General features: G+C 42.4%; 1 protein-coding gene across 2 annotated transcripts in view; it reads right to left on the reverse strand.

The window, feature by feature from the left end:
* The window catches only part of PRLR (prolactin receptor), a 174,642-nt gene that overhangs the window by 121,539 nt on the left and 25,992 nt on the right, over positions 1-27,111 (reverse strand). The window contains exon 2 of one of the 2 annotated variants that reach the window (XM_011944341.1): positions 18,150-18,313. The exons of the other annotated variant lie outside the window; for it this stretch is intronic. The gene's annotated coding sequence lies outside the window, so the exon portion shown is untranslated. The remainder of the gene's footprint in view (positions 1-18,149; positions 18,314-27,111) is intronic. 2 annotated transcript variants of the gene reach the window in all.

Genomic DNA, 27,111 nt, shown 5'->3' on the forward strand with positions numbered 1-27,111 from the left:
ATCCCTTCTGCTTGCTCCACACCCAAGTCCCTCTACTTGGGCTCCATGACTCCTGTTGTATGACCAGAACCTTCTTCCTATGACCTGTCTGGGGATGAGCCACCTTGACTTTACCCTTGTGAACTCTTTCAGGATGAATTTCTCGTGTCTGCCTTTCAGCTTCAGGGAGGAAATGTTGGGTAAGACCCCCACCCTGAGTACCACAAAGCTTATGGGACTTGCTCTACTTGGACCAGCTCCTTCTGATTCACACTCAACAAGAGTGTAAGCTCAGAGAGGCAAGAATGGGTCTGACTTGGTCAATGTTATGTGCTCAGATCATGTTAGGTATAATATAAGGATGGTTTGAAACTTACTTTGTGATTTAGCAAATGAATTTCTAGTACTTTTAGTTATCAATTGTCTTGTAGACATATCCCAATTAAAGATAAATAGATGGATGGACGGATGGACGGATGGATGGATGGACGGATAGATAGTTAATATGGTTTGGCTCTGTGTCCTCACCCAAATCTCATCTTGTAGCCCCCATAATTCCCACGCGTTGTGGGAGGGACCCAGTGGGAAATAGTTAAATAATGGGGATGGGTATTTCCCATGCTGTTCTCATGATAGTGAATAATTCTCACAAGATCTGATAGTTTTGAAATCGGGAGTTTCCCTGCACAAGCTCTCTCTCTTTCTTTGCCTGCTGCCATCCATGTAAGACATGACTTGCTCCTCCTTGTCTTCGAGCATGATTGTGAGGCTTCCCCAGCCATATGGAACTGTAAGTCCATTAAACCTCTTTCTTTTGTAAATTGCCCAGTCTCAAGTATGTCTTTATAAGCAGCATGAGAACAGACTAATACAATGATGGATAGATAGATGTGTGCTAGGTCCAGTATGTAGCGACTTACAGAGATTGTAGATGTGGATGCCTTGGGAGAATCTGCTAAGCAAGGGGAAAAAGGCCTTTTGTAAACTTTCCTGAAGAATTTCTAAGAACAAGTCTTCTAAGCCTTAATATTTCAGAGGTAGTCCTGTGCCAAACTGTTCTGCAAGTGATGCCCACCTAGCTCTATGCATTTTCTCCAGTGCGAAGACTGGTCTTCTCAAATAGGACACCATTGATTAGGAAGACTTCAAAAACTGCCCCCACTTCCTCCATATAATCAAGAATACACTTTCTCTAGCAACATCCTTCCACACTTACTTTCTTCTTCTTATTTTTCAACTATCAATGATCTTGGCACACAAAGTTAGAAGACACTGAGAGGTCAAAGGGGGAAAGGATCCAAGTCACCTGAAATCCCACTAAACAAGGACTATTTTTAATATTTGGTGGTATAGTCTTTGAGAATGTTTCCAGTGTGAATACATATTTATTATATATTATAATATTTCATGTAATATCATGTGTGTATATTAGATGTAAATACACATATATGTGCATGTGGATGCACATGTAACCCCCATGTTTATCTGCCCGAGTGATTTTGTAAAACTCAATTGAGTCTGTCTGTACTGTCTCTTGTTATCATCTATTTCTCTCCCAATTTTCTGTGACTCATTCATCTCTTCATTTATAACTTCTCTCACTTACAGTTTTTTAAAGGCTTTTCCAAAAACCAAGGACTAATTTCAGTAGTTACTAATCTGCTTCAAAAAAATCATCATTAATTCCAAGTTTAACATTTTTTAACTTTCTTTTTTATTTTAAAAATTAAGGTATAATTTACATACCACAAACTCACCCTTTTACAGTGTGCAGTTCAGTGGTTTTTGGTATACTCACAAGGCTGTGGATCCATTACTACAATCAATTGTAGAACATTTTTTTCACCACCTAAGGAAACTAACCATCAGCAGTCACTCCCAATCCCCCACTCCCCCCAGCCCCTGGCAAACACTCATCTACTTTTTGTCTCTGTGGAATTTCCTATTCTGGACATATCATACACATCGAATCATAAAGTATGTGGTCTTTTGTGGCTGGTTTCCTTTACTTACCATAACATTTTTGAGGTTCATCTATGTTCCAGTATGTTTCAGTACTTCATTGTTTTCTGTGACTGAATCCTTTATTGTACAAATTACCACTTTTTGTTTATCTATTTATCCATTGATGGATACTTGTTTTCAAGTATGTGGATAGTGTGAATAGGGCTGCTATGAACATTCATGTACAAGTATTTGTTTGAGTATCTGTTTTCAATTTGGCAGGTATATAGCTAGTAGTGGAATTGTTGGTTCACCTAATAACTTTATGTTCAACCTTTTGAGGAACTGCCAAAATGTTTTCTGAAATGGCTATTTCATTTCTCATGTCTACCAACAGCGTATGAGGGTTGTAAATTGTCCACATCCTTGCCAACACTAGTTGTTGCCTGTCTTTTTTTAATATAGCCATCTTAGTGAGTGAGAAGAGGTGGCTCATTGTCGTTTTGATTTGCATTTCCCTAATTAATAATGATGATGAGTATCTTTTCTTGTGCTTACTGGCCATTTGTATATCATTTTTTGTATTCAGATCACTTTGTCCAGTTTTAAATTCGGTTATCTTTTTATTATTCCAAGCTTAACTTTTTGAAACCAGATTTTTGTGATTCGGGAAAGATGACTTAAGGAGTATTTCTACACTCAGTAGATCTTCTTTGTCTTCTCACTTGCTCTTAGGAGCTGAGTATACTCGACTCTTATGTGTCATATATATCTCATGTCTAGAGGTGAGTATCTGCAGTTTTCCCTGCAGTTTACATGATTCCTAGGGACTGAAGATAGACATATGGCCTATGAAGGAACTAGCTTGTAGTCAGAATACACACTGGTAGAATTTGGCTCCATATAGAGAAATGCAAAATGTACACTGTATGTTCCTGTAGAAATATTATAGGGAAGAGATGGTTGGGATAATGGTCTTAGTTATTACACTGTCTGCCATTACATAAAATGTAATGAACAGATGAAAACTAGCAAAGCTTGCTGTATGACAAATTTAGTATAACTGAGTCCCATTACCTCATTGAATCATGAAATGGAAGTTTAGTCTGTTAGAAAAGATTTCTGTCTGTGAATCAATCAAAACCCCATTTTAATAATGCACCAAACTTTTTTAGAAATACTGTATTTTTAAAAAGTTATATTTATTGTAATCCCAGCACTTTGGGAGGCCGAGACGGGCAGATCACGAGGTCAGGAGATCAAGACCATCCTGGCTAACACTGTGAAACCCCGTCTCTACTAAAAAATACAAAAAACTAGCCGGGCGAGGTGGCGGGCACCTGTAGTCCCAGCTACTTGGGAGGCTGAGGCAGGAGAATGGCGTAAACCCGGGAGGCGGAGCCTGCAGTGAGCTGAGATCCAGCCACTGCACTCCAGGCCGGGCGACAGAGCAAGACTCCGTCTCAGAAAAAAAAAAAAAAAAAAAAAAAGTTATATTTATGAAAAAAGTCACAAAGTACTATTAATATACTAGTTAAGTAAAAATTTAACAAAAAAGTGCAAATATAATCCAGTCCTGGAAGTTCTGGCTGTATAAATATATATCTCACTTTTCTTGACGTTTTGGGATAGGTCTTCTTAAAGTGTTTGTAACTTGGCTAAAGTTTTCAGGAATGGACATCTCCTCATGATGTCATAGGCACTTCTGAGACCTTTACGTGACTTTTTAACCTTCCTTAACATCAGTTCTTTTGTTAATTTTCACTGTCTTCACGACAAAGGTCACAAGGCTCTCTACACCTAAGGAGCCCTATCCCTCACAGAATCCCAACCACTCCTGATCTCAACCACGTATCTCTTCATCGCACTACAAACAGGCTGATCTCAAAATTTCTCCAGTTTTGAGAGAGAAAAACACCAATCCACACAGAAACGTGCCCACAGTGCCTAGCACATGGTGAGGGATCTGCAAATGTTTGCTGGGCAAGTGAAAGGATCTTTTTGCCATGCGAAGCCTTGTTTCCTGTCTTGGTTCATCTGTTCATCCCATCATTAAATATCCATATCTAAAAATGTTGCCCACCTGTCAGTATTTACTTTCTTTCTGTAGCTTCATCCATGCTGTAATTTTTTTGCTAATTGCTAGCTACAGGTCATGAGAATAAGACAGTTGTGGTAATAGATGAGATGTGGGCCCTGCTCTCATGAAGCTTCCAGTTCAGCATGGTGGAACAACAATAAGCAAGTGAGCAGGTAAATTACTACCTGTGCTTCATTGCAAGTGCTCAGTGGGTCACACAGTGACTTGATAACAGCACCTCTCTATGTTCCTCAAACATAAGACATTTGACATTTAGTGCATATCACACTGTATAGTTATTTAATTGCTTTTATGAAGGTATTGATATAGTTTGGATATGTGTCCCCACCCAAATCTCATGTTGAATTGTAATTCTCAGTGTTGGAGGTGGGGCCTAGTGGGAGGTGACTGGGTCATGGGTTTGGATTTCTCATGAGTGGTTTAGCACAACAGTTTCCAAACTTTTTGGCACCAGGGACTGATTTTGTGGAAGACAATTTTTCCATGGACTGGGATGGGGCAGAGGGGGGATGGTTTTGGGATGATTCAAGCACATTACTTTTATTTTGCACTTTATTTCTATTATTATTACCTTGTAATATAATGAAATAATTATACAACTCACCGTAATGTAAAAGCAGCAGGAGTCCTGAGCTTGCTTTCCTACAACTAGATGGTCCCATTTGGGAGTGATGGGAGACAATGACCAATTACCAGGGATCAGAGTCTCATAAGGAGCATGCAACCTAGATCCCTCACATCTGCAGTTCACAATAGTATTTGCACACCAATGGGAATCTAATGCTGCTGTTGATCTGACAGGAGGCTGAGCTCAGGCAGTAATGAGCGATGGGGAACAGCCATAAATAGAGATGAAACTTTGCTTGCTTGCCTGCCACTCACCTCCTGCTGTGTAGCTTGGTTTCTAACAGGCCACAGACCAGTACTGGTCCAGTGACTGCTGATGGTTAGTACTGGTCCATGGCCTGGGGGTTGAGGACCCTGGTTTAGCACCATTCCCTTGGTGCTCTCTTCATGATAGTGAGCGACTTCTCATGAGATGTAGTTGTTTAAAAGTATGTGGCACCTTGTTCTCTCTCTCACTTCTGCTCTGGCCATGTGACATGCCTGTTGCCCCTTTGCCTCCTGCCATGATTGTAAGTTTCCCGAGGCCTCCCCAGAAGCTGAACAGATGCCAGTATCATGCTTCCTGTATAGCCTGCAGAACCGTGAGCCAATTAAACCTCTTCTCTTCCTTTTTTTTTTTTAAATTATACTTTAAGTTCTAGGGTACATGTGCACAAGGTGCAGGTTTGTTACATGTGTATACATGTGCCATGTTGGTGTGCTGCACCCATTAACTAGTCATTTACATTAGGTATATTTCCTAATGCTATCCCTCCCCTCACCCCAAGACAGGCCCCAGTGTGTGATGTTCTCCACCCTGTGCCCAAGCGTTCTCATTGTTCAATCCCCACCTATGAGTGAGAACATGCGGTGTTTGGTTTTCTGTCCTTGCGATAGTTTGCTCAGAATGATGTTTCCAGCTTCATCCATCTCTTTTCTTTATAAATTACCCAGTCTCAGATATTTCTTTATAGCAATGTGAGGATGGCCTAATACACGAATGGATTTCCTACCTTCTCAAGTCAAGATTGAAAGTGTTTTTGAAAGCAATTGTACATAGTAGGTATTTAAAAATACATTGGTCATTAGCATGTCCTTGAGTAAAAGTAATGAGCGGCACATTTAGTCCTAAAATGGCCAAATCTCAAGGCTCTGTGCAAATGGAAATTTGTCCTCATAGCTTCCTAGTATGTATAGTTAAATATCTAGCAACCAGCTAACCTCTGCTGACTTTACATTGGAATTCCACTGGCCATTCAATTTATTTAACCAATGGTAATCTAATTAGGAGTTAAAACTTAACAAAATCATGCTTAATAATCCTGGCATTGTTTTACGTTGACTAGGCATTAGAATTTAGCTGTTAGTCTAAAGAAGGGTGAGTCACATCTTGCAGGTGAAGTAAAAGTGAAAGAAGAATGATTCAGAACCCTTAATTTCAACAAGGTTATGGGGAGAGGTGCTGTGTGCTTATATTAATTTTGAATTATATCATGCAACTATTAAGTTCAGAAACATTTCTAGGTAGATGCCTATTAAGTGAGAGCTGCCACTCAGACTATGTTATTCTTTTAGAAGAGTCCTTCTTCATCCCTTAATAGACTTAATAACACAATTTGCCATATCCAATTTTCATAACATCAGAACTCATTTACAGATTAACTGCAATTCTTTGTGAAGTAAGGAATAAAGAGGAGGCTAACATAATTTAGCCCAGCAAATCCCTTTTTATGATTAATGGGAATGGATCCCAAAGCCTTCTGAAGCAGAAAAGGCTCTTAGGAGAGAAACACCTGTGCCAATAACACAGGTTCTATGTGCCTGTGCTTCTAAGTAGGAGTCATTTGGGTTGCTTTTCTCCTCGGTCCACACAAATGTAAATGTTTCTCCAGGTTCTACTGGAGACATTATCCCAGTAGTCCTGGTAGTTGTTTGAAGGTCTTCAACTGTTGTTAGGTAGAGCTGGCCAATTATCACACATGACTGAGTGTGTGTACTCTAAGGATATTGTACTACCTCAAACTCATGTCTACCAACTCCCACTGCATTTGATGATACTTTTTTTTACATGAGAAAGACTAACATACTGGTCCATGTTCACATGCCAATCAAGGGGCTTTGAGGGTATTCTGACCAGATCAGTACTTAGAATCTTCCAGACAAATGAAACCTTTGTGAAGAGAATTTATGTGCTAGGTCAAATAAGAAACAACTCATAATGGCTGACCTAAAGAAACTGAGGCACTGATTCTACCTGAGCCTAAATCCCAGAGTTAGCTGGCCAAACAGTGCTTCTTCCCAGGGAAATGTTACTGCCGACAAAAATATTTTCCCCTCTGTAAATTGTGATGTAGTGTTCTATACAGTAGATAGATTTCCACACAGATAGATTTGACTGTTAGTGTTACAAACAAGAGAAGGTAGGAACAACAGAGAAAGAAGCAATAAAGAAGAAGGCAATCAGAAGAAGCAATTTCATCTTAAACTTAAACCATCCAGAGTAGTCTACAGTCTTGTATTTACTGGCAGCATGAAAGAAGCTCATTCTGCCATATGCAGTGGATCATTTAGCACTGGGATGGAGTTGCTTTATTTCACAAAGAAACAAAGGACTGGAAAACATTTTGCTCAACAGCAGGAGGCCTCTGCTGTTTCTACAGTGATAGATTTCATTTAGATAATTGAGCAGGTGGGATCTCAAGGGCTGCAAAAGTGAAGTCTTAAATAAGTGAGGGAACCTGTCCAAGTTCATGGAATCTAAGAAGGGCAGAGGCAGGATTTAAACACTTGTGGGCTCAACTTCCACAAACCACGCCCTTAACCTCACTGGCCATGCCTTTGGGATACAACGACCTTTCAGAAGTATTTTTAAATTATACTGCAAGCTTCCTAGCATTCCTGTTTCTCAGATTTTCCATATTTGAAATAGTTAATGTGGGAAATAATAGTCTGTGGAATACAGACACCATAAACACACTGTTATTGTTTACCCACTTTTAAACAATTATAAAACCATGCTCAGAGTTAATAACAACCTGAGACGTTCTCTAGCCCAATCTCCCACCCAAGGAAAAGCATTCCCTCTTCAACTCCTCAGCTGTTGCGACCCCTACTTCCAGCTGTGGCGTGAACACATCAGATGCGGAGTAGGCACTACCCTGCCAAGTGTCCACTCACTGCAGAGAGCTCCAACTGCTAGAAAAACCTGGCCACCTTATAAGCTCATTTCACTGCTCGTAGTTTTGTCATTTGGAACAAAGAAGAATCTCCTTCTCCTGCTTCCGTATGACAGTCCATTAAAGAACAGACAGCCACCACGTTCCTCTGAGAATTTCTCTTCTACAGGAAACAACATGTAATTAGTTGTTGTCACAGTCTCTGGTTTCATCAGTCTGTTTCCTTGTCGCCCCCCAATGGATACCCGGTGAGTTGCCAATGTCGCTTGTCAAAGGTATTAAGATATCACAGAACCGGGTACAGAGCTCTTGATATATCCTGGCCTTAAGTCTCAGGTCCTTCAACAAAGCTGGCAGCCCGTGGTGTGCCTTCTGGGACCAGAGAGTGTGGCATGATCCCAGGTCCTGAGTCTCTCTCTCAACGAGCCCATCATATTGGCTTAACCAAAGCCAATGGTCTCCAGGACACGAAAAAGGGAGTCCCTTAGGCTCCAGGTTTTTTACCCTTCAGTTCAAACTGGGAGAAGGGTCATAGAGCTCCAGTGAAATCTGGTCCTGTTAGATCATTTGTGGTTGGCTGCAGATGCACATGTGAGCATGTGATAGTTTCAATTTAAATAGAAAGCCCACAACTGAGTGGAGTGTTGAAACCTCAGGGTTATAGACTGGTTCATTTGCGAGAAAACCACAACAAGTATGATATTTGAAGGACCCTACCATCTTCTTTTGCCACGTTACTCATTCAGAGCCTAAAAGTTTTCAAAGTATTGTCCCCCACTGAAAGAAAGAAACCCTGTAACAACTTGAATTTATTTGTATAGAGGTAAATCTACAGTGGATCATACTAGATGTCAAATGACCATCTCTGCTTATGGTCTGAATTCTAAGGCATCAGAAGGTTTGCCCTTACCTATAAGACCTTGCTCTTTTAATTTCTGGGATGATATAAAGAATTCCGGATAATTGGAATAACTGGAATGCCTGATACTTGAGAATTCCTGATAGTTGATTAAAAGGTTATCCTCAGAAGAGTATTTGTGTTTAAGTGGGAGACCTTAAACTTTCAAGATAAAAACCAGCCAGGCACGGTGGCTCACACCTGTAATCCTAGCACTTTGGGAGGCCAAGGTGGGAGGATTGCCTGAGCTCAGGAGTTCGAGACCAGCCTGGTCAACACAGTGAAATCCGGTCTCCACTAAAATACAAAAAATTAGCTGGGTGTGGTGGCGTGTGCCTGTAGTCCCAGCTACTCAGTAGGCTGAGGCAGGAGAATTGCTTGAACCTAGGAGGAAGAGGTTGCAGCAGTGAGCCGAGATTGCACCACTGTACTCCAGCCTATGCAACAGATCGAGACTCCGTCTTATAAAACAAAAACAAAAACAAAAAATAACCAGACAATCCTACTGGACTGGAATGACTGAATCGGCATGGGCATGGGATCCATTGCACCACATGGATCCTTGCCTATTGTGTCTACCTGTAAAGTCAACTCTGCTTGTTTCTTATCCTCTTCCCCTCCTCACAGGGAATGGTTGTTTCTTATCCTCTTCCCCTCCTCACAAGATTCTACTTGGCTGAAGCAGGGACTCACCAAAGCTATAGGTAAGATGGGGTGGTAGAGTTCTAAGCATTTTACATGTGTGTATGCAATCTTCCAGATAACACAAGTATCCACAAGGCAGCTGTGAAGTTACCTGTTACATGTGAGGAAAGGGGGTAGTTAAGTTTAGCAGAGCGCCATACATAGAGTAAATGCTCAACAAATGTAGGTGTTATTGGTTTAGAATGATAATATTTTGGCATGGCTTAAGCCAAAATCTACCTCTAGATTATAGTAACAAAAGAAAGTTTTGTTTTGCATAAACACAATTTCAACTTCTGGAAGGACTTTAAAAAACAACTTGTAGGACACTGTGAAGCATCCTTTAGCTTTCAGCTCTCCTTGGGCAGGAAGCCCACTGACCTATGAGTCTTTAGTCTTGCTCTCTAGACTTGGCCCTTCTCTTCATTTCTGATGCTTCATTCATACGTTGAGAGGGACCAATCTCCATATTCTTCCATCTAAATTCAAGAATGTGTTAATTTCATAGTGGGTATATGTAGCCAGTAGATCAAGTCTCCCAAGAGCTTACTATTATTTAGAGCTATTTTACACAAGGAATGAAATTCTCTTTAAATACTCCACAAGTCTGGCCAAATGACCCCAGTTCCTTCTAAAGTAGTATGCTTTTATTTTCCCCAAACACCTGTTTGATTGAGATGTCAAATAGGAAAGGTAACTTTCCTTAATAAAAGCTTCCAAATGAGTTCCCTGAGGTTCTAGGCTTGGGTCTTTTCTAACTGAAATTATGGGCCCAGGGTTTGTGTATCTATTTGTCTTGGGTCCTGAGGAGGAACCCAATGGGGAGAAAATCCCCACGGCAACATACTTCTAAAAAACACAGGAGCCTTACAGCGAGACGTAGCTCTGGCTCACTGTGAATTTGCTAATAATTAACTCTAGATCGCTGAGTAGGAACAGTCACATTAGTAGAAGGCAGGAATTCTAGCTATACACACACACTGCTGAGAATTACAGGTGGAGGCCTACTAGGAAATAGAGCAGGTTTCACCAGCCTTGACCAGGAGTCTTTGTCTGAGACCAGCCCATTGATTGCTTGTGGGGAGGGAGTCTGTAGGAGGGAGAGAGTCGTGATTATATTCTGCGGCGTCTCTTTCTGTTCAGACTACGGGGAGCAAGATAAAAGTGTTCCCAACCATATTAGCGTTGTCTGATTCATCGAATGTCAGGGTGGAACGAGACCTCAGAGACCATGGACCTCAAAACACCCACTGAGCCTTGCTGGGCTTATCTATCTAGGAGACAATCGCCATATATGGATCTACAGCCTTTAGGTGCACACTGGGCATGGGATCCATTGCACTGTCAGAGTGAAATACATACTGAGTATCAAAGGCTTTGTATGAGAAAGGGAATGGAAAATATCTCACTAATAACTATATTATCACACATTGAAATGACAATATTTGGGATATATTGAAACAAATAAGATCTATTATTAAAATTAATTGCACTGGTTTCTTTAATTTTTTTTTTTTTTTGCTAGAAAATATAAAGTTAGATTTGTAGCTTACATGCATTTCTATTGGGTGTGCTGTTGTAACAAGCACACATTCCCTCTCCTCCAGGTTGTCCCTCAGGGTGACGCTGACCTGATGTTCATCAAGACTTTCTGTTACACTGGCTAGTGCTGCCAAGCCATCCAGACTACAACTTATTCTAGATTCACCCTGGAGAGATCTTAGAGGGCATATCTTCTTCACCCAGAGAAGGCATTTATGCCTTATTAAGGCCTCCGTTTACCCAGAGGAAATGGCTCTTCCCTATGACCCTGGGAGGTGCTGGTGCTACTCAGGGCACCTGTGTTCTGGTGCACCTGGCCCTTTAACTAAAAGAGAATGGGGCAAAGGAAAAGGTGGGGAACAAGTGTAAATACCTCATTGTGGAGCAGAGGCAGCTACCACCCCACCTGCACTAGGGTGGCCCTGGCTAACTCATTTTTCTCCACACTTGATTAAGCAGATTTTTACAATGTTCTTGCTTAAAAATTTATTTGATTCACTGAAAAGTAGTTACAAGTGGTTACACTGGGAAGATGAATCCTGCTTCCCAGTGCAGGGTTTTCCTGCTGGAGCCCAGGAGCCTCCCTGTCTACCCAGTGAGATAAGACGCAGGAATTCAAGGGGCAAGAGGGAGAGAGCCCCATTGCCTTGGTTTTGGAGTCCATGCTTCTGAGGTGAGTCGGTCAGCAGCAAAGTCAGCCCTATCAAAATCTCTCTGTGGACACAAATCCTTCTGGTCTCTCTCTCAACTGTTACTGTATATCCCCAATTATTTTCCGTTGGCAGCTCAATTTGACTTTGGCCTATTGTGTCAGCAACCGTTTTTGTCAGGCAGGTGCTGTCTCCTTAATCTCCTGCTCCTGCAGTCACCTGGGGCAGCCACCCAGCTCCGTCAGGAACTTGCTAGGAAGAAACTAGCCATGCCTGGAAAGTCGGGCTCTTCGAGCTCAGCTCTTGCTAATTTCAGCAGCTTGCCTTCTGATATTTTATTCCTCTTTACCTGGAATTCATTTTGGGCCATCTGATTCGTTTAATCTTCACATAAAAGATCAACATACCTTATTTATTTTTTAAAGGACCGATTCTAAGGTGAGCAAACACTTTTACATTCATCAGCTGCTCCTTGGGCAGCCTGGGATCAGCTCAGGTTGCACATTCTCTAACAAGCTTTGTCTCCAAAGTTCAGCATGGAGGCTCTGCTTCAGCCTACTGAGTGAGCGACAGACATGGAGAAGTTTGCTTTTGTGGGCTCATCAGGACAAGACCTTCATTGGTTCCCCCTTTAAAAGAAATGGCAGTTGTTTTTCCCCGGTTGGGGCAAATTGCGTGGTTCTGTGTACACAGCTTGGAGAACGGGGAAGAAAAATCAGAACCCACAGTATCTACTCCTTCTCATCTTGCACCTTTTAGCCAGGAGTATTATTCAAAATATTTTCCTGGTATAACTTAAGCCCTGACCAACCAAAAAAGACACAAGATGTAAATAACTGGCAAGTCCACACTAATACAAACTGGTGGAATCGCACTGCGATAGCTCCGCTATCCTAGGAGCTTTTTATTTATACCCAGCATAATCTAACATTTACTGAGAGCATTCTGAATGTCAGACACTGTTTTATATGCTTTCCAGGAGTTAACTCATTTACTTATTATTGAAAAGTTTATTAGGTAATGTTTGGGTTGAATTGCGCCCTGCCACCCCAAATTCATATGTTGAAGTCCCAGCACCCAGGACCTCAGAATGTGATGCTTTTTGGAAATAGGGTCATTGCAGATATAATTAGTTGAGATGAGATTATGAGGGTGAGCCCTAATGCAATATGATTGGTGTTCTTATAAAAAGGGGAAATTTGGACATAGATACATGCACGCAGGGGCAGCACCACATGATGATGAAGGCAGAGGTCGACGGTGCTTCTGCAAGCCAGGTAACACTAAGGATGAGCAGCACAGCACCAGAAGCCAGCAGACAGGCATGGCACAGATTCTTCCTCACAGTCCCAGAAGAGATCCAACCAGGCTAACGGACACCATGCTTTCAGATTTCTGGCTTCCAGTACTGTGAGACAACACATTTCTTTTGTTTCAGCCACCCAGTTGTGGTACTTTGTTATGGCAGCCCCAGCAAACTAGTACGGGGGGACAATATAATTATCCCATTTTACATGTGGAAACCGAGGCACAAAGAGATTAAGTTCTTCCCCAATGCCCCACAGCTAACACTTGGCAGGCAGTTTGCTCCAGAATGTGCCCTCTTAACTACATTACCAAAAATAATTCTGGCTGGGTACGGTGGCTCATGCCTGTAATCCCAGCACTTTGGAAGGCTGATGCGAGTAGATTGCTTGAGGTCAAGAGTTCAAGACCAGCCTGGCCAACATGGCAAAATGCTGTCTCTACTAAAACTACAAAAATTAGCCGGGCATAGTGGTGGGTGCCCATAATCCTCGCTACTCGGGAGGCTGAGGCAGGAGAATCGCTAGAACAGGGGAGGCAGAAGTTGCAGTTAGCCGAGATTGTGAGATTGTGCCACTGCACTCCAGCCGGGGTAACAGAGCGAGACTTTGCCTCATAAAAAAAAAAAAAGAAGAAGTGGTGCTGCTTTGGCCTAAACAATCAGTTGCTTTTTCTTTGAAATAATTTTTAATTTGAACATAATCCTATCATAATCAGAAAAGAATAAGTGTACTCTGTAGGGGTCAATGATCTTTCCCTAGTGAGCCCATCTTATTCTGCTGCACTGTGCTAGAGCATCTTGACCACTGTGTATCTACTTATAACCAAAGAGGAATCTTCTTTCCAACAGAGGCTCTGGGGAAGAGCCACACAGCCGGGTCCTTGAACCTGGTGATGAGCAAATACTGTAAGGAAGCTGGTAGGGTTTCAGACACACAGTGGGCTTTTATCAGGAGGAAATATTTACATAATGGGGATTTTACACTACGATGAGCAAAACAAAGCCCCTACAGACATTGACCACACAGAAATGATCCAATTAACAGATGCGTTATTTTCAAGAAGCCTCTCTCCCCAGCCTGCCTTCCCCTTGAACAGGAAGTCTGAGGTGGCCGGGTGTGCAGGGAGAAAGAGACTTCTGAGGAACATCATTTCTAGCCTAATTTATTGTAACAGCATCCTAAGTGTTCTCCATGTCATCTATCTTGTCCCCTCCAAAGTGCTTTGCGCATTTCAACCAGAACTTTCCTTCTGCCAATGCAGATTTAATCATACATCTCTCCTGCCGACAGACTTTCCATAGTTCTTCTTAGCCTCAGCCTTGTTACCTGGCCTCAAAGTCCATCTTTAGAAATTCCGTTCTGGTTAGCACTCAAATAACAGACACCCCGAGAAAACAGATTCTTGTGAGACACAGACACTGTATCTTTCACACAGAAAGATTTGGATACAGAGACTTGGCTCTGCCCCCCTACCCCGGGTCTCACTTCCCCGTGGGCTGCACCCTTAGGATTTCAGCTAGTTGAATCCCAGTTTTCCAGTGACCGTGAGGCTTCCTCAGTGCCTTTGCTCTTGCAGTGGGCTGCTTCTGCCAGGAACATGCTACCCAGAGCCCTTCTCCTTCCATCTCTACCTTCAAGTTCAGGCATCAAGTCCAGAGGAATTCTTCCTAGATCAGCCCAGTAGGGTTCCAGGCCCTCTCATGCAGGCCCATGGTTCAAATGTCCCTCAGGACCATGGACTTCATCATGTTTGACATGACCATCATTGGTCCATGTGCCTGTAGTGCCCACATACTTCTTGGGGACAAGGACTGCGTTTCCTTCACCTTTGTATTGTCAAGTCCTACTCTGTTATATAATTGGTACTCAATGCCAATGTTGAGAGAATACATGAGTGAACAAACGACACACAATTCAACATTACAAACCATTAGGGCATGGTTCTATGCTCTGTCATGAGCATCTGTTCTTTAATGTCCCTGGAAATTCAAGGCTCCTTGTGAATGAGCTAGTGGCAACCTCTGCATGCCATCCTCAGCTCTGTGCCCTCCTCTCTCCCCATCTCTTAATTCTCTAAGGACTCCAGCATATTTAAATGTGCTCCAATATCTGTGGCTGAGAAGTAGCCACCAGGGTGGGTAGAAAGAAAGCATGTAGGGTAAGATAAAAGGAACTAAGCCTAAAAAGGTTCTGGAAAGTCAGGGAGAGAAAGTGTGAACAGGAAGGGGAAAGGATTTGGGAGGTGAGAGTCACATCGCCAGACGGAAGAACACAGTCCAGAATTTTCTCTTCTCTTTCTCTCCACTACTACCAAATGCTGGACATTGCCCTGAATATTCAGGATCAGTCCCTTCCATGTATGAAATGAGTGTAAATGAGCAAGAAGATAAGGTGGGAATTCTGTTTTGGTTAGCTCTCAAATAGCAGATTAGGGTTAGCCCTCAGAAAACAGATTCTTGTGAGACACAGATGCTGTATCTTTCATATAGAAAGTTTGGATATGGAGAGCTTAATGGTAGGAGCTCTGCTTCTGTGTGGGGGTCTCTGTGTACAAGAACTGCCCTGAAGACATCCAGGTACAGCAGAAGCAGCCAGATGCTGTTGCATTAGTAAAAGCCAGCTGTCTCCAAGGCTGATGCTGTGCTGAGATTTGAGTGTGTTTTTTTCCTGCTTGCACTTGTAGTTGCATAGAACTTGTTGGGCCACTTCTTGTGGTTTGAAGAGTTTCAGCCTGGCACATTAGGAACAACAGAATCACCACGGGGCTCTTCTCACCATGGACATGTCCTTCTTCTTCAGAGATGCCATTTAGGAGACTTCGAAGTGGCAAGGCAGCTATTCCTTGCCAACCACTGCCCCCATCTCTACCATCTGTGTCTGTCTACAGTGACCCTCAACTCCTCTAGTTATGCAACAGCCGTGGGGAGAAGGAGCAAGGCGTATGTCTCTAGATAAGCCCCACATTGAAAAATGCCTTTGAGCAAAGCAGCCCCCAGTTTTCTTTCCCTTAGGCAAGAAATTCTCAAGAGCTCTCTACCCTTGTACTGACTGTGTAACTCATGTGAGCACAAACATGGGTAGGATATGAACAGATCCAAAGCAAAGCATTCTGTCATCTTACTTGGTTCATTCTCTCTCTTCATGTCATCCAGAGAAAGTAAAATGGACACCATGCCTTGGGAGGACTTGATTTTATGCAGTGATGTTGCACCAAGACACAGGTCTGGCTGATAAGTTCTCTTGCTTGGAGGGCACCACTGAGCTAGTAAATTCTGACTAGCAGGTTTCTATTGGTCCTGCAATCTTTAGGTGAATTGTCAGACCCTGTGGAGAGCTACCGTCTACCATCCAGATTGCTAGCTGCACCCCTCAGGCCGGGTTCTCACATCAGTGAATGGGAGCTACTGCTATTGTTGCACAAATGTTCTCTCCTCTCAAAGGTGAACATCTGGAGGGCCCAGATGCCTCATCTTCCTCTCACAGCGATTTCTTAACACCCAAGTCACCCTGTTTGCTCTTCTTGTTCCATAGAGGTCAGATGGGCTAATTCTGATGCCTTGTGATTGGGTTGAGGGATGAAGGCATGGAGAGCTGGATTCTTACTCTGAGGCAAGAATGCGTATTTTTACCTGGCATGTTAGGTTGGCATGCATCTCCTTTGTTTTTCTGCTTCCCTGAAGCATGGCTTTGATTCTATCCATGGAGCATCTCCCAAGCCAAGTGGACTTGGTGGCAAAGTGGTACATTCCTGGCTCAGGAGGTGTGTGTCAGGCAAGCTTGATGCTGCCCTGTGGCATGGAGGGTTCAAATAAGAAACCTGCTCACACCTACCCGAGATGACTGGATCAGGGACTGCTAGGCCATTTGTCTACTGGTGTCTGGGGAAACTTGCTTTTTTTGGAAGAGACTTTGAAGGTTTCATTGGTGTAATAAATATTTATTAGATGCCTACAAAGTGCTGGGCTCTCAGGATGAAGGTGACATGGTTCCCGCCCTCATGACCTCATGACACTCTGTCTATAAAATCAGGAAAGGCCTGGTGCAGTGAGGGGCTGCCTCTCTCACTGAGCATTGGTTACAAGGCCCTGCCTTACCCCAGGTTAGGCCTCTGAGCGCATCTCTCTAGCTTGTTTTTCCACTTCTCCAAAACCTTCCTCCTCTTGCTTCTATCTTGTCCTGTGTTCCTTGCAGTTTTCCCTTCATCCACCCTTTCCATTGTTTCTGCCTTCTATCTTGCTGGAAAGTCTGCCCAAATGGATAAACAGACTACAGTACATCCATACAATGGATTATTACTCAGTGCTAAAATGGAGAGAAGCTACCAAGCCCTGGAAAGAAGGGAGGAAACTTAAAAGTATATTAAGTGAAAGAAGCAGTCAGAAAAGACTACATTCTGCATGATTCCAACTAGATGACATTTCGGAAAAGGCACAAGTATGGAGACAGTAAAAGGATCAGCAGTTGTCATGGATTTGCAGGAAGGAAGGGAGGGTTATTTTTTAGGGAAGTGAAACTATTCTGTATGATACTGTAATGATAGATACATGTCATACATTTGTTAAAACTCATAGAACCGTACGACCCAAAAAGTAAACCCTAATGTAAACTCTGGACTTGTTAGTTAATAATGGTATATCAACATTGGTTCATCATGATAAACATACCACACAAACATAAGATGTTATTAATAGAAGAAACTCTGTGGGGGAAAACGGGTATAAGGGAACTGTCTGTACTTTCTGTTCAGTTTTTCTGTAAGCTTAAGACTGCTGCAAAAAATGAAGTTTGTTAAAAAAAAAAATCATCTCAACTCACCCTGATGTCACCCTGGCACAGGCTGTGGCAGCTCTTCAGAGTTCCCTGTCTGGCCTCTCTCTGCCTTCCAGTGTGATCTAGAGACGTTCTCAGCTCCATGCCAAAGCAGCCTCCTTGTCCCTCAGTTCACTCCAAGGACTGGTCTGTCATGTGACTGGGCCAGTGTGTTATTGAGCCGCCCTCCTGATCTTCGATCCCATGCCTGAACAGCACTGTCTCCCTGGAGCTCCTACAGTCTCAAATGAGCTTCGGTGTTGGCCTTTTAAGTTAACACACTGTCTCCGTGCTCATCTCTTATTCAACATGGCCCTACCCGTAAGACCCTTTTTACCACCATTGATACCCCAAATACACCCCACCCCTGCAATTCCCAATCGCGATGAGAAAGATTGAAAGGAGAGAATCAGAACTCACAGCGAAAAGAGGAAGGGGACCTGAGTATCTCACCTGTCGCCTTTGGGCGGTTGGACACCTCACCCACGCTTCAGGCTGCAGCCTTCCTCATCTTTGTTAGGTGTCTTAGAGGCAAGTGCCGGAGGTAACATCCTCCTCTGCATTTCCTACACTGACAAGGAGAATGCTGTGGCTCTATGCAGTCATCCTTTTACAACCTGGTGAAAGGTACAGCCTACTGTTAATAATTGATCTGCGTATTAAAGAACAGAATATTTGTGTGGGCAAGGCAATTCCTTGCTGGAAAATGCAAGGATACATTTTGTTTCAGTTCGTTCCAGGGGCTGGAGCTTCCGGTCAGGTGACAACTTGCTCACATGTGTCTACTGGGTTTGGCTGGGAGTAGAAGGGACAGAGAGAGGACCTCAGTCTTTAACACGCTCTAAGCAAAAAAGGGAAAATGATTTTGAGTAAAAATGTGAATTCTCAAGTTAATTCATGAAAAGCAGTCCATCAATTCTTATCAAATATCGACTCTCCTAAAATAAAATAAAATAAAATAAAACAAAATAAAATAACAAAATAAAGAGAAATACTGGCAATGATAAAGGCCAGGAGAATGGATCATTCTGAAACTGTGTTTAGCAGCCCTGTACTAAACCTGCATTCCATGAAAGGCCAAGCTGGCAAGTTTGGACTCAATCCTGTAGGCTGTGAAAAGGCAGGGAGGTGACATTAGGCTTTCCAGGCAAGGAGGTGACAAATGTGTATGGTAAGGTAAAAGGAAAGGGAGTGAAGAAGGGAAATAACACAAAGAAAAAGCAAAGGGAATCAAAAACAGTCCTATTTTATGAAAGGTTCTCATGCATGCATTGTCGGCCTGCTCAGAATCTGGACATCAATAGAGAAGCGGCTTCTAGGAGAGCAGGTGTGTTTTGGGATCCATAAGGCCAATTGAGACTCTTAAAGGAATTCTCCAACGCCTGACTCCGTCAGCCAGGGGATTAGGAGGAAAATGAATACAGGTCAGGGGATAGGCTTGGACCTTCAGTGAGCAAAAGCAGGACAAGAAACTTAGCTTGTAGGAACTGCCTCCTCGGGAAGATTGCTCCTGCTGGAATCACCCCTCCTCTGTCTCCTAGGCTGCTATGTGAAGATTGCCATGGGCAGGACAATCCAGTGTGTTTGCAAACTGGGCTAGGTGAAAGCTAATCAGGACCTTCCCTGAAGGAACGGTTCTCAGGAGTGTCTTAATCAGTTCAGGCTGCTATAATAAAGTGCTTTAGACTGGGTGGCTTATAAACCACATAACTTAATTTCTCACAGTTCTGGAGGCTGGGCGTCTGAGATCAGGTGGCCAGCATGGTCAGGTTCTGGTTAGGGCACTTTTCTGGGTTACACACTGCTGACTTCCTGTTATAACCTCACATGGTGGAAAAAAGTGAGAGAGCCCTGGGACCCCTTTTGTAAGTGCACTAATCTCATTCATGAAGCCTCCCAAAGGCTCCATTATATTGGGGGTTAGGATTTCAACATGTGAATTTTGAGGGGAGCACAACATTCAGTCCATTTCAGGGTAGAGAGGTGTAGGTTCTTGGAAACCACTTTCTCCTGTCCCCAACTGTTTTTCATTTTATTTTATTTTTAAATCCAAGGTTTAATCCAGTTTGCCGAGGACCTTATCCATGATGTGGAATCAAAAGTTACAAGTGGGAGAATGGGAAAGTGAGGCCAGCTCCACCCATGTGATTGGTTATAGGATTTTGGGGGAGGTTACAGGCTCATTGGGAGCATCTGAAACTATGATCGTTTTCTCTTTTTGTTTTTCTTTCTCTGAACCTTAATCAACTACAGGGTCAACCCCTTTCCTTCTGGCTGCTCCCCTAGGTCTACCCAAGTGCAGGGTTCCCCCTGGGAGGTTTCCCTCATTGCTCAGATCTAGGAGTGACCCCCGACTGGTGCTCAGGTGAATGACTGAGACTCAGCCAGATGTCATTCTTGCTGGGTTTGCACAGGTGCCAGCACTCCTCAGCTCAGCTGCTTCCCTCACTAACACTAGTCCTTCCTCCCACCTGTTCAGTCCTTGAGGCTGATGTAGTCATCGATGGACCTACAGGCCTAAGTTTGGGTGGAGGCTGAAGATGACCCAATTAACTGGTAGCATCCCCAAGAGAGGACCCTCAGGCTGTGGCTGAGACCCACTCCACAAGGAAGCCTCCCGCACCAGCAACTGCTGCTCAGAGCATGTACCTCAGTGCAATAGCTGACTGCAGCAGATCTCTGAGAGGATGAGGTTCAGGGTTTTCTCCCCACTTGGGTGTGCCACCCTGGATCAGCACCATCCCCTGAGGGCATGCCTTGGACATGCAATGGCATGAGGAGAGGTGAGACTGGCAAGCCCAAGGAGTGATGCCCCTCCTGGTTAGAGGGAAAACCGCCTCTGATGGCTGCCCTGACAAAGGCAGGGCCATCCTCGAGTATTGTGGCATGGATGCCGATGGCACCATTCCTCCAGCCAGCCCAACCCTTCAATCCCTTTTACAATATCTTTCAGCCTCCCTTAGATTCCCCAGTGACAGGGCAGCATCCTGGGCAGCTCCGTTCTACTTCAGCCATTTGCTAACACTGCTGACACAGTTCAGCATCCTTTTGTTGGCATCTCAGGGCTGCTCTGGCTGCAATGCTGATGGCAGGAAGACTGAGAAGCCTTGCCCCAGGAAGGCTCCCTTTTCCTACTCCAGCAGTGCTGGCCCTGAGCCCCAGCAGAGTGTCGCTTAGCAAAGTCATCTTCCACTTGCCAAAGTAAACAAATGGAGCACTTTATAATAACGTGCCCTTATTATAGGCATTCCCCCAGTTCTGAGTGAAGCTGCAAAGCTGAGCGCCTTCTGTGGTTCCCATGGCACTGGACACAAGGCGAGCTTCTGAGGATGCCTACAGTAGTCTCTTTTTATTTCATTGAATGGATATTGGCATTTCCAATATCTTCTCTTTGCCTCTCTCTTTCCTCAGATATAAGAGTCTGGAGTCTGAATTCCTGACCTTAGTTTCTTTGCTCTGCTATTTAGCAAACCGGACATTTAATCTTATTTGCTACTATGTGTTGTAGTTTCTGGTTAAGTAGGAGATACCAATCTTCCAAACAGAAAAATATGTAGCTGCTGAAATAAATATATATTTTTTGTTTTGGTTTCCACCACTTGGTCTTTGTTCTCTCTTTTTCTCTCTGCTCCTTTTTCATCACTAGAAAGCATTTAGTGTCTGCCTGGTTTGGGTCATAAAATTGCTCACTTGGACTGTGTTCACAGCAGCTCTGACAGTGTTTCAGCCACATGTCCTCAACTCTCTCTCAGTAAGCTGTTAGCAGATGATCTGCCTACACGAGAAGCTGAAACCCTCCCCACAGGCAGCTGATTTGCTCTCCGTGACGCCTTTGCTCTTAAAGGAGAACCACAGCACAACCACAGCAAAACCACAGCATGATTAACAACCGCCAAGTTCAAAGGAGCTGAAGATGGATTTCTGGCTCTCCGGATCTGGCTGCTGAGAAAGCAGGGTCCCTTGGCAGGAAGCTCTTGCAGGGCTTCTCCTCCAAAGCAGGAAAGACAAGGGAAAAATGCACAGAAATGCAGTTCTGAGTTTCTCACCCTCGTCAGAAGGTTACAGAGGCTCATGCAGTTCCCAAATCTAGGAGTTCTTCTTAAGCATAAGGAAATGCTGTAGGAGGAATGCAGATCAGCTGAGTGAGAGACAGAATTCGATGCAGGCCCTAGTTCTTTTCTCCCCCTGAACCAGGCTGTGTAATGCTGTGGACATTTTCAGTTAAGATATTCCAGATGTGGAAGCGGTTAGATTGTGAGACAGACAATACGTCTGATAGAAAAACAAATGCCATTTTCTGAAAGAAACAGCTGTGATCTACTTTATGATGCTATATGGCTAAGAATATTAATAATTCTCACTCTCTCCTATGATTATAACAGAAATGTTTCCAAGGTGCCATTTTCACAGCTATCAATTTGCCTTAAAGGGAGTGAAATGTAGGAGAAATTCTTTAAAAGTTTTAAAAAACACATCTTTCTTTAAAAATTGGAAATTGAAAAAAAAAATCATCTAAAATATATTTCCCCCTTACGTTGTACCTTTTATAGTTCTCTAAATAAAATCTGATTATTAAATGAGTACTACAGTAACCACATAACCTACTTGATATCCCAGATAGAGTGATTATAAATCTGTAGAGGAGAGAGAAAATAATTTGTGTATTTCAATTTCCATAACATTTTGTTACTCCCTTATCCTCCATAGATTCCAAATTTGTACCCCAAGGTATCAAAAATTCAAAAAATGTATCTATTATCACAACTAAATAGAAACTCAGGACTGAATGAATATAAGGAAAAAAATGCTCTGATAAACTGTCATAAAGAAAACAGTAGGAACTGGAGTTGATCTCAGTCTTGTCCCCTCCAAAGTGTGGGTGTGAGTTTTAGAAAATACAAGATTTCTTTTTTGCCAGCACATTCCTCCAAGCCTGGAGTGACTCTGATGATTGTCAAGAAAGAAGGGGTAGTGCTGGACAAAGTCTCACATTGTAACCAGCCGGTTGTGTAGAGCATGTTCTTTCTGGCATGTCTTGCAGAGCCTCATTTCTTCCTTTGTAAACCAGGGATGAAAATACTTCACAGACTTATCATGTGGTTTAGAAATAATATAGTTAACATGCCTGTCCTAAACACTAAGTATCAAAGAGGTAGTTGATAAATGGCAGCTCTCCTGATACTCATGACTTTGGACACAAAAGCAAATCAATTCTATCTTGGCTACACACTGCCCCAGAGCCTGCCTTCTGAAAGCCCTGTTTGCTCTAGGATGAGAGAAAGTTGCTAGTCATTCTCAGAATACAAAAACTCTGAGGGCAGAGACTCGATCTACCTGGTTTGTTGACTGACAATTGCTTTGCCCAGCAGCCAGTGGGAGGGCTTTCAAAATACATATTCTTTGTGAAGGGCACTCTAATTTCACTTAATGTGAAACTGCAAGGAAACAGAGATACTTTTATGGGTGTACTCCCCAAGAACAAGGCTTTTCTTAACCAAGGTGCTTGGCAGCTGAGGAAGGAGTATGGGATTGAAGGAAGAGCCTAGGGTTTCTGGGTATTGATATGAGGTGTCAGTACACTAGGGGTGTTTCAATGCTGACACTAAGAATGGTACCATGTCTTTATATAGGGCTTTCCAGGTCAGAGAGACCCTATGTATGCCTGGCATGACTAAATCTTCCTCTGTAAGATATCAGGTCAAATAGCACCAGTCCCATTTTATAAATATCCAACAGTTTAAAGAGTTTACAGATTTTCCCAAGATCACACAGATGAACGGAGGCAAGGTTAGAATTCAAACCCAGATCTTTCCTTTGCGGAGTACTTCATCTTCAGATTGTTCATCCTTCTTGCTCAGGACTCTATTCATAAGGCTCTACTTTTTCCTTCCAATTTTTAATTGTATGGAACTAGCAAATTCTTTGGCTTAACACACAAGTTCTGTGGCAAATTCTGTTTCTACCAGGCTGTGTAACTTTGGGCAAGTCACGTAAGGCCCCTGAACCCCAGCTTCTTCATTAAATGGTGACAATAAAGATAGTACTCAAAATTATGAAGATTAGAAGCAATAATGCATGCAAGTTGTTAGTATGGTATATGCACTAGTTCTAGCCTTTGGAGTAACTCCTCCTCCTCCCCTCTAACAATAAATCTTTGATGTTGAAATTCCAACAAATATTGATGTCTAGTAAGGGATTTGAGGGCTATAATTATTTGAAACATAGTATATTTGTAAAACGTTCAAGTGATGTTGTGAGTGTACATTTATTATTTGTGTGTCCAAGGAAAATGGTATCTTACCCCTTTGGTAAGTGTAAAGTAAGAAGACAGCCTTAAGGCCTGTTAGGATGTTATGAATATCAATGCATCTAAAGAAACACTTGCAGGACCTGTCTGTCCTGCTCTGACTTCACCCTACATGCCAATGTCTTTTCCATTTTCTCCATGAAGACTTAAAACCAAACAACCAATATTTACCAGGCACATCATAACTCTCTTAGATTTACAGCTATTAACTTGGATAGTAAGCACAATTGCAATATTTGGAGCATCTCAGAGGTTTCAGTCAAATCCTTTAATATTTTTGCAAATACTTTTAGTTCTCTTCTCTTCTCTTCTCTTCTCTTCTTTTCTTTCCCTTAACAGGGTGAAGCTGCTTGGTTTCAGATATCTGGTCTCAAATTCCAATAAATTGGTAAGGAAAAAAGTATTTGGAGACATGATGGGATGAATTCCTTTCACTCCTTGACCCCAAAACCTCTGTTATCATAGATATTAATTTTTCAGTTTCAGACTTGGCAATTTATCAAACCTATTCTGGAAGAGAATCTTTACTCACCAATACCAACATCAGTAGAATGCAGACAAATGCATAAAGACCTCTAGATAAAGAGAGGCTAAGTGTTGTAGTTAGGGCTAGTGACTCCTCAGCCACATTGTCTAGGATCACCTAACTAGCTGTGTGACCTTGGACAAGTTACTCAAGTTCTTTATGCTTCAGTTTCCTTATCTGTGAGATGGAGATGATAAGAAGAGATTACAAATTACAATTGCTTCTTATAGGCAATTTACATATTTCCATGGAGAGATCTTTGATCAGATTCAGTGTGGTGTCCACTAGCATTTGGAAGGACAAGTGCAATCTAGCAGAGAAAAAACGACCTTTGAGTCAAGAGACCTGAGTCAAGTCCTCTACCTGATTCACGGATCAAAACATTTAGCACAGTATTCAAGGCTTTTTACAGTTTGACACCAACCTACATTTTCAGCCATGCTTGCTGTCACTTCTTCTCCTTGTGTTTTGCTCATCAGACTATTTGCAATTGCCCAAAATATCAGGGATATACAACTCACCCTCAGTCCGTCTGTACTGTCTCTCATATAATCCCCGCCCTGCTCTCTGCCTACTTGTTCATTAACTGCTCCCCATTCTGGCTGTGGCTGCATTTTGTTTGTCTCCTCCACTAGACTGTGCTTAGGGAGAGCAGAGAATACTTACCTTTTCATGTTGGTGCCTGGTATACAGCCTGGCACATAGTGGGTGAGCAACAGCTATTTTTAAGTAACTGAGATATTAAATTAGTGTATTTTAGTTAAGTCTCTTAAGAATGATGACCATAATATGTCTCCTTTCTACTTTAAAAAAATATGTGAGGGCATCTGAAAGTAAAGAAATAATACACTTTATTGTCAGTAATATAATAACTCACTAAAGACATGAACATAATTTAGCCTTAGGCTATTCTTACATTTCTTTGAAAGCCTGGAAAAATGTTCAAGTGGCAATTACTTTATGTGTCCCTGAAAATACCAGTGCAAATTCTTTTGTTAATAGAGTATCTCTTCTCTGACAATCAAATGGGGGCATGTTGCAAAATGACCCCATCGTTGGTCTTGTTCTTAGACAGGTTGTAAATCCCTGATGACTTCTCATGGTCAGCTGTTATCTGGGTAAATCTTGTTCCCATAGGACACTGGGGAGAAGAGAATGTCTGAGCTGGCCATTTCCTTCATTTGGTTCTGAAAGGAACACCAATTACCAGGCCACCTTTTTGACATGTTACCTCAAATGCTTTCCTGTTTGAGAACAATTCTTTCAGAAACACTGAGCTGTCCTTTTCTATATAGGCAGTAGAGAAGTGGATGGATTCTTATGCCATGGAACTTGGGATCTTGGCAAAATATGGCTAAACTCCTTTAGGTACCTTTAAATATCTGGTTATACCAGGGGTGATAGTGGCTACAGCAGGTGTCTTGCTCAGCAGAACATTGTGTTGAGTATGTAATTAGAAAGACTAATTGGATGGAAGAAAAGAGACAAGAAACCAAGATTTTTTGACTTTTCTATCATGGCCAGGGAAAGATGGTTGGAATTATTACCCTGAATTTGAAATCATCACAGGAAGGCAGACATCATTCTTTGTGCCAGAACTTTGGATCCAACGTCATTCTTCTCATCTGTGTTCTGAAGTAGAGGGGTAGAGAAACCTACTTAATGAAACTCCAGTGGTTGGATGTGTTAATACAGATCTGATGGGTCTCTGTGTTCATTGAACACAGCTTTGCTAGTAATCTGTCAAACATCCATTACAGAGCAATCATTCATAGGAAAGAAGCAAAGCATTAATGAGACTTATTTCTTGAATATGCTTTACTAGTAGCAAAGCTCCCCTTTTCATTTAGTGGGAAAGCATGAGAATTTTGAGCCTTTACCAAAAGCTCAGCATTGCTATGCTAAATATTTAGGGTAGGTAGTTGAGCTTTCCCTCATTGAACCCTTCTCTTTGTTTGGTATCCTTGGTGTTGCAAATCAAGATTGAGAAAGTCAGATTGATTTTTTGAGGGTCACAATAGTCACCAAAAAACAAAAACAAAAACAAACCCAACAACAAAAACAATACAGCTCTAATTTTTATTGGTGGTAACAAGAAAAAATCATCGTGGGAGGCACACGTGTGCTTCTTAGAAATACTGTTATATGGGGCAGTGTTTTCGTGGTACTTAAAGGAATGCGTATATCAAAGGCTAATTGTGTGAAACTTTTCTCTCAAAAGGTCAGAATATTGTGCCATTGTATTCCAGCCTGGGTGACAATAGCGAAATTTCTGTCTCAAAAACCAAAACACATCTCTCTCTCTCTCACACACACACACACATACACACACACACACACAGATCAGAAGGTAATATTATCTTACGCTTGAGTTGGAAAGTATCCCGGCCTGAGAGTATATAATACTCAAGTGAGAAGATGAGATGTTTAGCTATGTCTTGCATCTTATGATGAGGATGGGGATGGGCCTCTTTCTTAAGGCGGCAGGGCTTTGGGATTTCTAATAAGTAGCAGAGGGTACTTACAGGATGCCTTAAGAGCTGTGCTGAAGATTCAGCCTTAGTGTTTGGGTTATTTAGTGT

The sequence above is a fragment of the Colobus angolensis genome, unplaced genomic scaffold, assembly GCF_000951035.1.
Source record: "Colobus angolensis palliatus isolate OR3802 unplaced genomic scaffold, Cang.pa_1.0 Scaffold230, whole genome shotgun sequence".
Taxonomy (NCBI): Eukaryota; Metazoa; Chordata; class Mammalia; order Primates; family Cercopithecidae; genus Colobus; species Colobus angolensis.